This window comes from Pagrus pagrus (genome assembly GCF_965226575.1).
Source record: "Pagrus pagrus genome assembly, chromosome: 23".
NCBI classification, from domain to species: domain Eukaryota; kingdom Metazoa; phylum Chordata; class Actinopteri; order Spariformes; family Sparidae; genus Pagrus; species Pagrus pagrus.
In genome coordinates this window covers 24,472,994-24,485,615 of record NC_140205.1, presented here as the reverse complement: position 1 = coordinate 24,485,615, position 12,622 = coordinate 24,472,994, and the positions used below count along the sequence as shown (strand labels likewise).

The window sequence follows — 12,622 nt, the reverse complement described above, 5'->3', positions numbered from 1 at the left end:
GCAACTAGTGAGAATTTGAAAGTTCAAATTTTTCATGGTTGCATTCATGCGAGGGGCCCAATCTCGGAGGAACCCTGAGCAGATCAAGTGAGCACAGTCATTTTTGAAAGATTCTTTTGTTTCAAATTGCTTTATTTTTAAAATATATTTCATATATATTTTTTCAGTTTAATATGGTGTTGTTCTAACCAATACCAGAGACATTTCAGAAGGAGACTAACCAGGTCTTTCTCACTTCCTGTAGAGATGTACTGGTTTTATGTGTATATTATTTTCTACCACTGTAATTTCAGTTTCAAGCATCATTCTGGTATCAAGTATCGTGATACTAAACTTGGTATTGGTGTCAAACTCAAAACTCTGGTATCGTGACAACACTAGATTATTGTTATTATTAGTGTTATTACTAGTTAAGGTGTAAGGCTACCTGTAATCTAACTAGGGCTGTCAAAATTGCTCCAAAATGACGTTCGAATATTCGATCTAAAAAAAACACATAGGTTCGAACCATTCGAATATCTAGATGTGTGCATTATGTCAATAACAGGAGGACAAACTAATACAACGAGACATAACTACTTGTATACCGTAGACCTCTCTCTCCCTCGCCCCCCTCTCTCTCTATGCGCAAACTCCCCTCATGTTGCTAGTGGTGGAATGGTAAGCTAACTGTAGCTTACACAGCTAGCATACAACTTTATCTCGAGGCTCCGCATTTTTGCGGTCTAGGCGTCTACTGACCAAAATCCAAAGTATTTCCAAACAGGGCTTTTTAGGTTGCTTGGAGTCCAAACCACTCTCTCTGCTGCCGAGTTGGGCTCTGAACTTTCTGCCAATTTGTTTTTCTCTCTGCCATCTGCATCTGCCACGGTTTTTGTTGCATCTCACTTTCAGCAGTGAGTGACGCTGTGCAAGTGACCTGTCCCTGGCCCGTCATGCAGTGCGCCCACTCGCAAAGCAGCCGCTGATGTGTTTTTTTTCCATAGTCGAATATTAATTTTCACAATCGAATCGAATTTTTTTAAAATATTCGAATATATATTCGAATTTAGAATATTTTCTGACAGCCCTACAGCTAACTAAAGTGAAGTGGGTTAGCCCTGGAGTGAGCGGCTTGAAATCAATATAGGACTATACACTACTGAGCTAGACAGCTTTTTCAAGTCATTGAATTGAGGATATTCACAATTATTCTGATTTGCGATCATCCCAGTAACTAAAATTCACAATGACCAACTCAAGTATTTCTATCCCAATCCACAATAAAATCTTGTGTGCGCACTCCATACCGGCGCATTAAACAGTTGCTGGTAAAAGGCGGAATAGTCTGGTGTAAAAACAAGAAACTTTTGCATTTTTATCAGAATTTTTAACAGAGGGAGCAGCTAATAATACTAAGGTGCCTACCTTTGAGTAACATAGGAAGCGAAAACCCTGAAATTGGTAGAAGGTAAACACTGAATTTTTATGTTCAATTTACTATTCAAGGATTGAATAGTAAATTCAGGCTGTTTGGTATGCAATTTGAAGATCTAGTTAAGTTTGACGAACATATATCTTTTTTTTTTTTGTTCACAATCAACAGATGCAGTCATACAAATTACTGGTTTCTATCAGCTACTTGCAAAATAATTAACAGCAGTCTCTCTCAAATACTGGTCTGCCCACAAACCAGCTGTGGTAATCATCAAACCCTTCCCCAGATGACCAACAGCCAAGGAGAAGCAGTGTCGTCCCTGCATTCCCTCATTAGTGTTGTGTTCATTGTATTAGCAGAGCGAGGAGCGGGCAGAGAACTGCACTTTGGCAGTGTTAAACCCCTGTGCCATCCCTAAGGATGCCTGCACTGTAAACAAGAGGCCTGATCAATGCTTACCAGAGTACACATCTCCCACAGGTAGATATTCACATGGCGAGCCTTATTGTGACTAAATGATGAGCTGAACTACAATACAATCCAACAATACACCTCTGCAGTTTATCATGAAGCCTGCATAGAGTGACTTAAGCTGAAAAATCCACTGAATGCGTCTTCACAAACTCAACTCATTGGCTTTTGTTCAACCTGGATAAAATTTTAAAACTAGGTTAGGTAAGACTGACTCATTCATGAAACGTCCCTCGACTCATATAGACATTACGCTGTCGACATGCAGTGATTATTTAAACTGACAAAACTAAAATACATCATACATACACACACACACACACACACACACACACACACACACACACACACACACACACATACACACAAAGACATGGTATATTCTCTGTGTACTAAGTGGACTGATCAGCTACTATTTAGATGGAAACATGACTGTTTATCTCTAAATTCCCAAATCATGTTATTAAAACTAAAATTGGAAGTACTAAATTTCAGCATTTACAATTTAAGGACAACTCGGCAAACAACATCTGCTGAAGAGGATTGCTTGATATGATATACCACCAGAGCAGCTACTAAATGGCCCTTGAGGTGAAATTCATTTGTAAACTATTTTAGAGTAATTTTAAAATTAGCATGAATCAGCAACTGCAGAAACTATTTTGATTAGCCTTTAATAATTACTAATTGAATATAATGTGATATAAGCTGATTCAACAGTGCAATCCATGATCCAATTGTAATGTGGCCCACCACCGAAGTACAAATCAGAAACTCGTTATCACTCTCAAAACTAGACTGGCTCATATGCACTCAGTAGAGTGCATATCTTGACCCAACAGTCGGGGGGGACTGTTCTCTGTTCTCACTCAAAGTTACCAGCCACCTAAATACGCCTGATTTTTTTCCATCATAATTCATGCATTATTCTTAGAGAAATTCTTACAATGTTACAATGTTAAAGAAAGTGAAAAAAATTCCTGGATCTGTCCCATTATCCTGATCCACACCAAAAATTAATGGGGTCTATTCTGGGCTGCATCCACATTTCATGGAAATGATTGGCAGTGACAGATTTTTAACTGCAAGACAAATATTCATAAACAGCTTGAAAAGGTCCAATGTGTAGTATTTAGTGAGTCTAGCAGTGACAACTTGCAACCAACGAAATACCCTTTGCCTCCCCCTGCCTTATTATGTCCGAAACACATTAAACTCATATCAGTCCATACCGACACCCTGAGATCCATCAAGTTATTGTCTTGGATTTCTAATTAAATTAATGGAATCTTGATTCTATTTTGGTTACGAATTGCTGAAGTTTGGCCCTCAGAGATAAATTACATAATTTTGTGGATTCTTTGTATGTGTATTGTAAGCCTCACCAACTGCTTATTTTTTCACTGGATTTAGTAGAAACTTGTCTTGAACATCCAAGAAACCCTAATGATAATTTCTCAACATGTATTCATCTAAATACTTGTTGCAGAATGTTAACAGTATTCAAATGAATAACTTTTTGAAATTTAATAAAGAATATTTCATTTTCAAAAGTTATTAATAACTAGTTTTCTTTTTCTTGCAACCAAGTGTTGATTCTGTGTGGTATTAATATAATTCTGACATATCTAAAAGTTATTTGGTCCTGCATTAAAAAAATGAGTGCCACAGGTCTTGCTAAATATAGCTCAGAGCTGAAAAGCCCATATTTAAGATATTTTGACTGTATATTTTCCCAAAAATTATTTTAATTTTCTTGAAAAGTTTTAATGTGAAAGTATTAAAGGGATAGTTTGGGTGTTTTGATGTGGGGCTGTAAGACATATCCCTAGTTAGTGTATTACCTGCAGTAAATGACCATCAGCACCCTGTGTGGAGAAGCAGCGTGTAGCGCTGGCAGGATGCAGGACATTGTACTGCTGTAAACCATACCAGCAACAAGATGTATTTTAGCCATCTAAAATAAGTCCCACCTATACAGTCATGGTCAAAAGTCTTCATACACTTGTAAGGAATATGCATATCATGGCAGTCTTGAGTTCCACAGATTTCTATAACTAATTCTTCTGTGATGGAATGAGTGGAACATACAACTTTGTCACAAAAAACATTCATAAAGTTTGGTTCAATAATGAAGTTATTACAGAGGGCTATTCCAGAAAGGAGGTTCAACAACTCTGAGGCTAACCCTGAACTCTGAGTTGACTTACCCTGTGAAGTGAAACTCTGAGTTTTCAGTTCCAGAACAGCTGATCTGAGTTAGGTAAGTCGACTCTGAGTATGTTAACTATGAGTTGAGCTCGTGCCTGACGACTAGTAAAAAGCCATCATCAATGGAGCTCTGATACTGTGATTCACCATGGCAACAGGGGGGAAAACAGGAAGCAGACATTTTCTGGGGGGAAAAAAAGTAACACGGCCGCGGCCGTAACAAAAATCACTGACAGAGTTTTAGATGCGGTCATCTTTTCATTTTGAATTTAACATCACTTTCTTTTATATTAGCCTTTGAGGAAGTGGTTGAATGTTGTTGAATGTTTTATTCTATTTTAGGCTATTTTATTTAATTTAAATCGGCTGAAAATGAAATATAAAAACAGTCTCATGATGGCTCCTCACTTTTATTTCACATATTAAACAAAGTAAAAGTTTATTCAGGGGATATTTTAACTTGTAGTAGCATTAACCACCAACAGATGCTGTTTAACACACTTCTGTGTCCTAACATCCTGCTGAGTAGATGAACATGAAGTGGTGCTCACCTCCACCTGCACCACGTCCGCCAGAGGCAGCGGAGCTGGTCCTGAGTCAGGTCGCTGGGTGACCAGAGGCTGAGGGCGTCACTCACCCCCACCCCCAACATTAGAGGCAGGCGCACACTTACTGTCTACAGATTGAACTAGAAGTCATTTAATCTTATACTCAATGCATGCGGCAAACTAGAAACACGGACTTTGAAATTACGTTGTTGGAAAAAATACAATAGGCTATACTGATGGTTACTTTTGTAGCTATCTGTGGGAAATAAAGAAAGCCAAATGAAATGTGAGTTATTTCTCTTTTTCTGGCTGCTGGAAGGTGATTGATTAACCTGCGAAGTGATAAAAAAAAACAAAAAAAAAACGAAGAGGATTGTCAGATCTGAGAGCACGTCAGCGATGACGTGTAAACTTAAAACTTAAACTTTATTTATTTATATAGCACCTTTCGTACATATAAAATGCAATACAAAGTGCTTTACAAGTTAAATATTGCTACTGCTACTTTGACATCCGGGGTCAGCGCGCAGCTCAGAGATGACATCTTCCAGGTCAGAGGTAGTAGGTCAACCTACAGACCCTGGATGTTGACAACAGACAAGCCCGGACTCAGAGGGGAATAGCACTAGCGTATCATAACAAAATATTGGTGAAATGAACTAGTTTCGTGGCAGATAATGCGTTATATAGAGGCATTATATGGATATACGCAGCGCTCCACTGGATCTAATTTCGTCCGAACGACGCCAAATGACACCAAAGCATCGTATTTTATGCTAGAAATAAGGTCCAGGTTGTAAAAAACGGTAGTTATCCTTTAAGTGTACGCTATGTTTTTTAACATTTTTGGCCCTTTACATTGCCTTCAAACAGCCTTTGCCTTTGGCAATACATTCTGCTTAGTGCATCGGAATACGGACGTTGTACAGTCAAGGGAATGTAGTGCCAAAGGAAAAGGCTGTTTTATGGTCATCTACTGCAGGTAATATTATAACTAGAGATATACCTCATACTAGGGGTGTCACGATTCAATTCTTTTCAATTTAAATTTTTAATTCTTATTTCAAAAGATGGTCTACATAGTGTCATGAGTGATATAATCGCCATTATTCGTTTGCAATGTACCACACTAAGGCCTTGTTTTCAAATTTAAATAATTTATTAACAATAAAAATGTAACAATAACTTGTTGTTTCACCAGTCAATTGGAAACTAACTGTAAACAAGATAAGTCATAGAGGGTACCTGCCATCTAGTGACTCATTTTTGTAAGTGCAGCATGCACTCTTCACAGCATTCATATATGTATATATGTGTATATATGTATATATGTATATACAGTATGTAGTATGTGTATGCATATGTGCAGTCCCCTCCAAAACTTTTGGAACAGCAAGGCCAATTCCTTTATTTTTGCCAGGCTAAGCATCGTTTATTTATTTTTTTTAAATCAGTCTTGCACTCCATCAACACGTGATCAGGTGTCTTTTTCATCACCTGACAACGTCACAACTTCGTCGCGCATAACGGGACATGTCACGGACATCATGCTCATCAGACCTAGGGCTGCCACAAACGATTATTTTGATAGTCGACTAATCACCGACTATTTTTTCGATTAGTCGACTAATCGGATCATACGTAAATTGAATGTATAACATACAGTTTATCGCACCAGCATGCAGCTGCTCTTATATAACAATCATTAGCTTTCAGCTTGAAGTGTTTAAGATATATGCTAACTAAAAATGAAGACAATTAAGATGACAGTTCATTAAACCTTTAATGAAATATGCTTGTAGCAACAAACAATTGTAGCATAAAGTGCAAACAGCTGAGTAAATGGATAAGGCACTAGCTGACCTAAGGAATTATTGAAGTTGCATACATCTTGACAGCTCTACTTTACACTGTTGATTTGTATAATCCCAACAGACATGTCCAGTGATTTTCAGCTTTCTGTGTTTACATGTGTCTGTTTTGATGATACAAGTCAGCGGTCCTGAAATGTGTGTTTCTCTTCTGTAAAACACTTTCTACATCGCGGAGGCGACGTCTTTCCACTTAGGGCTTCCTTCACCTTTGAAACGGGGCAGAGCTCCGTGGGAAACACCTGCCTGACACAGCAACGTAGGGAACCGCGCACGTCCGCGGCGCACAGCTCCACGGACATGCACGGGGGGAAAAACGGCGTCGCCGTCGCACCGAATGCACGCGGCTACGCGCCGCTTTGGGTTGTGGCAACCATGAATGAGTTTGCCTCAGTTTCACATGATTTTCACTGTCAGCCTGTTAATTTTACTGACCCGAGCTGAGACGCACCCCCCCCAAAACAAAAACTCTTCGGATCTGAACTATTCACACAAGTCACCTAATTGGCCACGAAAAAAGCGAGTTGCGCTTTTCAACGCGCTGTTTGCATCCCCGAATATAACAAAAGTGCATTTTGTGCTCAGTGCTCACAACTGTATTCAACTTTACTACACTCTGACTCTATATAATCCCAAACTGCACAAGGCTCTTGTTCCTAAGGCTAATGAATCAAATCGTCATCGCTAATGCTAACGTTTACAGCTATCAATATGAGTTGATAAGTAAGTAAGCTCTCTTTTTATGCTAATGTTAGCAGCTAACTAGCCAGTTAGCTTAACGAGACGACTGTCCCTCTTCATTGTCGTTGTCAGCAACAACGTGCTTCCTTTTCAGGAGCTCGTGCATCGCACTTGTGCTGCCGTGAAAGGCAAGTTCTGTCTTGCAGATATTGCATTGCACACTTTTCTGTTTTGTTTTCTTAAAATGCTCCCACACTTTTGAGCTCCGTTGCCGCCGGGTAGCCATGATACCAGAGAGCCCGTCTGGTATAATTTCAGGTGACACCACGGCTGACCCAGATTACCACTACTGCGCATGTGTGTCAAGGACAGAAAGGCAGACGCGGCAGTGGGAGGTGCCGCAGCAGTTTTGAGAGAGAAAACGAAAATTAAAAAAAAAACAAAAAACGACGCGTCGACTATTAAATTAGTTGTCGACGATTTTAATAGTCGACATAATCGTGACTAGTCGACTAATCGTGGCAGCCCTAACACAGACCGCTGCTTCACCAGCTGACCGAGAGGAACGCACTGAGTCGACGTCGACCTCATAGCCGTTAACGTGAGCCGAGCCGCGGCTCTAGAGGTTTAGCCAGCTGCTGCAGCGGCTAGTAGCTGTTAGCACGTCGTCCCCTGCGGCGTCAGAGCTCCGGACTTCTGTGAGCCAAGGTGCTTTCACCAGATGTGAAAATGACCCAGCGTTTCATTTTTCAGCTCGTACGGTTCGCGTTTACACACGTTTGTTTTCTCTGGTCCAAACAGTAGATTACCAAAGACAGTAGATACAAAGAGTATCTTTGGTAGATCCGTGATTGTCACGTTTCCATGACGACTGACCGGAAAAGGACGCTTGGTCATGTTTACGTGACTCGAGATTGTAAAAATCTCTGAGGAAAAAAATTAAAATCTCTGGAGACACCAGGCAGTTGTTTTTTAGTTTTTAGTGCAGACAGTTGATATTATTTATCTATATAGTATTTTTATTATTTATTTATTTTTGTGGTTGGTTGCACAGCATTTCAAGAGTGCAATCTGTAAGACCTGGTGTTACATAAATGTCTTATAATAACACATGATAATGATAATATTTTCAAATTTCCAGTCAACTTTTAACATTGATCTTAAAGCCTTATGGAATCACTCCTTCTAAGTTCTACTACTCCATTAATGAATGTGTTACCTATAAGGCCCTGCCATCAGTCAATGGTCAGGGTCAGGCCGCTGACACAAAAAAACATGCTTGGGCACCGTGGGGCCGCTGGTGGGCCACCCTACCACCGGGCTTAACAAGTTTTCTGGGGGAAACCCTGTATATATATATATATATATATATATATATATATATACACACACACATACACATATAGATAGATAGATAGATAGATAGATAGATAGATAGATAAGCCACAACATTAAAACCACTGACAGGTGACGTGAATAACATTGATCATCTCATCTCATCAAATGCGATGTTCTGCTGGGAAACCTTGGGTGCTGCCATTCATGTGAATGCCACTTGACATGCACCACCGATCCAAACACTATTGTGGACCAAGTACACCCCCTCATCACAACAACACTACCCGATGGCAGTGGCCCCCCAGCATGACAATGTGCCCTTACACACCGCAAACACTGCTGAGGAACAGCTCGAGGAACACAATAAAGGGCCCAAGGTGTTGACCGGGCCTCAATATTCCCCACATCTGGTGGGGTCTACTTCTTTATGATGCCTGCTGAGATGTAGGTGTTGCCTGTGGACGCATATGCTACATGCGCATAGCAAGCAGACAGTGGTGCGGTGAAACGCTGCAGTGTGGGAATATCACTCCATGGTCTGTGTGTGTGACATGTTGGGAACCCCCGCTGATCAGTTTGCTGAAAGGCAAAGCTGCTATGTTGTTATGCTCTGGCATGCTGAAAGTCATTTCTGTCATTACTGTGCGTTTTAGCCTGGGGCACAAGACCGAACCATAGTGAATGTGAAACTGAACGCTACACAGAGAACAGAGAAGTGTCTGTTGTGTTCCCCATGCTAAATAACACGTCCTGCTACTGACCTGTTCTGCTCTGCTTATGATCTCAGGTCATGTCTCTGCCACAGTAGGTTAAACATGCCGGTCCTAAAGTGATCGTCTGCATCCACAGATGTGTTTTAAACTGGTGCACAAAGCCAAACTGAGTGAATACACATGACACATTACTTTACACTCCACTGTGGCTTTAGTCATAGTCTAATTGCCAGCTTATGTGATTGGCCACCGCAACGTGCCGTCGGGGCTGCGTTTCTCACACCCCTACCTCATACAACCCCACATCAAAAACTCGATCTTTCCTTTTAACATTCATTACAGTCAAATAAAAAAAAGACGTTATATTATTACTTTGTCATTTAAGATTTTTTTAATAAAAGCCAATTATTTCTACTTTTAACGACTCTAACATTGCAGTCAGTGGTTGTATTTCGTAGGTAGATATTTGAACTGTTGACTTGTTGTTTTTTATCTTTTTGATATATATTATTAAACCTCATTTTTATTGGGTTCAGGGAATTTGTAAATAACCGCTTGTAATATCTTGGTTTCTTTGCATGGCTGTGCAACATTGCAGACTCCATGTTAAAGGAACTGGTCCGTCTGTAGGTTTAATAGGACTCATTCTAAGGTAACAAAAGTACAACGTTTTTTAGTTTCAGGTGATTTTACACACTTTTGAAAAACAATGTAGGCTATGAATATTCTATTTCTGCAAATCCACGTGAATCCTACACACTGGATCTTTAAATATCTTAGTCAGGGGTTGAACTCCTAATAATAAATGCAAGGATAGCTGAAATGTGTAAGTTATGTTTAAGGCAAGATGAGCGCAACTAAAAGGCTTTTTTTTTTTTTTTTTCTCTTCAAAGTTATATTATATCTATATTTTGCTTAAATATTCAGGTGAGGAGTTCAATGGCCGATCAAGCTTAATAATGAAATCATTCTGTTACCTCTGGTGCACTAGCATGCACTTTATAACTTTGGGTGAATCCCCGAGATATACTGTAAAATGTGAAACACCAGGATACACAGACACAAACAAGGCCAGAATAACTGCGGGAAACTTTTAGGTTACTGACATTTCCTGAAATATTTCTTCTCTTATACGTGGCCGTCGCCTGCGCATTGCAGCGCCGACACGGTGAAATGTGTGTGTTTTACATGAAAGCGTAAAGTTACGTAAGACTAACTTTTGGTCGAAATGAAAGTGAGTAATTATGCTTGACGTTGGATAGTGAGTTTGAATCTGTCACTGTGCGGAAGCGATGTAATATTCTCAACAACAGTCTGAAGATATTTGTCACAGTAACGCTGCTTCGTGTGACAGAAAAACATCTTCTCAAAACTCCGCTTATATATCCTATATGAAAGTATTAAGGCGCTTACCTTCAGGTAACGTATCCACTTTTAATCAAGGCGCTCTTTTCGGTTTGAGCTTCCTTCTTCCGGCCCGCGATGTTGACGCGCTCGCTGATTGGCTGCTCTACACACGACACAAAGACCTCCCACTATTGGATATGTCGGTGACAGTGAAGCCATGCAGTAACACACGCATCAGAAATGCTTTGAATTATTTTCCCGTTTTTCTTTCAGCAAAATGAAAAGACATTCAGTACAAAAAAAACCCAATGGAATTAGCCTTAAAACCGTGAAGAATAAAAAACTGTTTTCCACTTCATTACAAATCTCAAATTTCTAGAAATATTACTTGGAACCATTGGCAGTAAAGACTTTACAGTAGAAAAAAACTTGCTGGGTTCAGCAAAATAAATTATACAATCATTTAAGATTTTACATCAAATTTACCCTTTTACTAGGCATGTTTCAAATAGGGTTACACTGTTCATTTTATATTTATTCAAGTTTATTTTGGGTTGATTTTTGTCAATAAGAAAAAGGACACTAATGTGCACATTTGATGTGATGCTGTAGCTTCTGATTAATGGGGTGAAAGTGAAAATTCCCACAATTCAGTTTTCACAATTCAATTCAGTTATATATATATATCATGGGCGAGTGGTCATAATAAGCTATAAATGCAGTGCATGCCCAAGCCCTTCAATGAAAATAATTGAAAATATTAATCTGGCAGTGTGTTCAATTATACAATACCTTAGTTCTACTGTTTTGGTCTTAAATCCGTGCCTAATCTGTCCCGTTTTGCTTGCGAAAAGCTGGAAAGCTGACAACTTGTTTCGCGCATGCGCACTGTGACACCGAGTAGTACAGGTACTGCTAGAGGCTGTGTTTACTGTAGATGAGCATTTTGAATGGCAAAAAAGCTGTCAGTGAAGCAGCTTATCTGCCAACGCGCATGCGGAAAACTGACTTGTTTGAATTGTTCAGCGGGAAACTGTCAGTGGTTCATTTCATCGTGTAGCCTGGTCAAAATGAGTGAAAATATTAGTTCTATTCAGTCTTTGCGTTCAGTGCCGTTTTCGCGGAGAACTTTTGAGGAAAAGAAAACTATAATTTCAAGTGGACGGCGCGGTAGAAGTGAAACTCATACGGCCCGACCCCCCCTCCCGTCAAACGATCCGGTCTGACAGTGACATATTGCCTGTTCATTCATGAAAACCATCTCGAAACACTCTCAGTCAAACAAGGTGGGGAATGAGAAATCTGCGGCGCTACTAGCCTAGTTCGCTCATTTTAAAAACACACCGGCAGCAGCGCCTACTGATCTGAGACGTGTCACGTGAGTTACTGTAAATGCTGTGTGGAAAACCAGCTGTGGTCTGTGATTGAGGTGCAGAAGGGTGAGTTTGGAGCTGACGAGAGGATCACGCTGACGACCGTTTCGTTACATTTTTCTCATTGAAAAACTATACAACTGGAATTTAGATGATGTTCTGCATAAAAAAATAAGTGAAATAATAACAATTCGGTTTTAGTAATCAACCGCTTATAGTGATCAAATGTACTCTGGACCAACGTGATCACTATAAGCGGTTTCCACTGTAGTAGTTAAAAAACATATTATATTTTTTATTAATTAATAAATACACCCCACCACCCCACCCCACGGGCGCGCATGGTATTGACACTTCAGCATGACCACAGTAAAAGGTTACCGCTCGCCACTGATATATATATATCAGTTTCACGTTATAACGTGATAAGTTGGTCTCGGGTGGAGGGGGCAGAAGTGAATCCATGAATCCACCTGGATAGTCTCAGTTTCATTGACATATTTATACTGTCATTGACATTTCATGCTGACTGTGGAGGTTTGTCCGATCCGAGCGTCTGATTGGAGGCCGCAGCGTGGCCTGTGGAGCCCTAGGTGTCCCTCCAGCTGATCACGTTATGACGATTATAATGTTATATGATTTTATTTATTTT

The 12,622-nt window shown here is 39.9% G+C and overlaps 1 protein-coding gene across 4 annotated transcripts in view; it reads right to left on the bottom strand.

Annotated features, from left to right (window-relative positions):
* arhgef39 (Rho guanine nucleotide exchange factor (GEF) 39) overlaps positions 1-10,745 on the bottom strand; it is a 136,315-nt gene extending 125,570 nt beyond the window's left edge. For 3 of the 4 annotated variants that reach the window (XM_084346459.1, XM_084346461.1, XM_084346462.1), the window contains exon 1: positions 10,664-10,745. The gene's annotated coding sequence lies outside the window, so the exon portion shown is untranslated. Of the gene's footprint in view, positions 1-4,098; positions 4,187-10,663 lie in introns of those variants that run through there. The other variant, XM_084346460.1, reaches the window with a different exon arrangement.
* Positions 10,746-12,622: the final 1,877 nt, after the last annotated feature.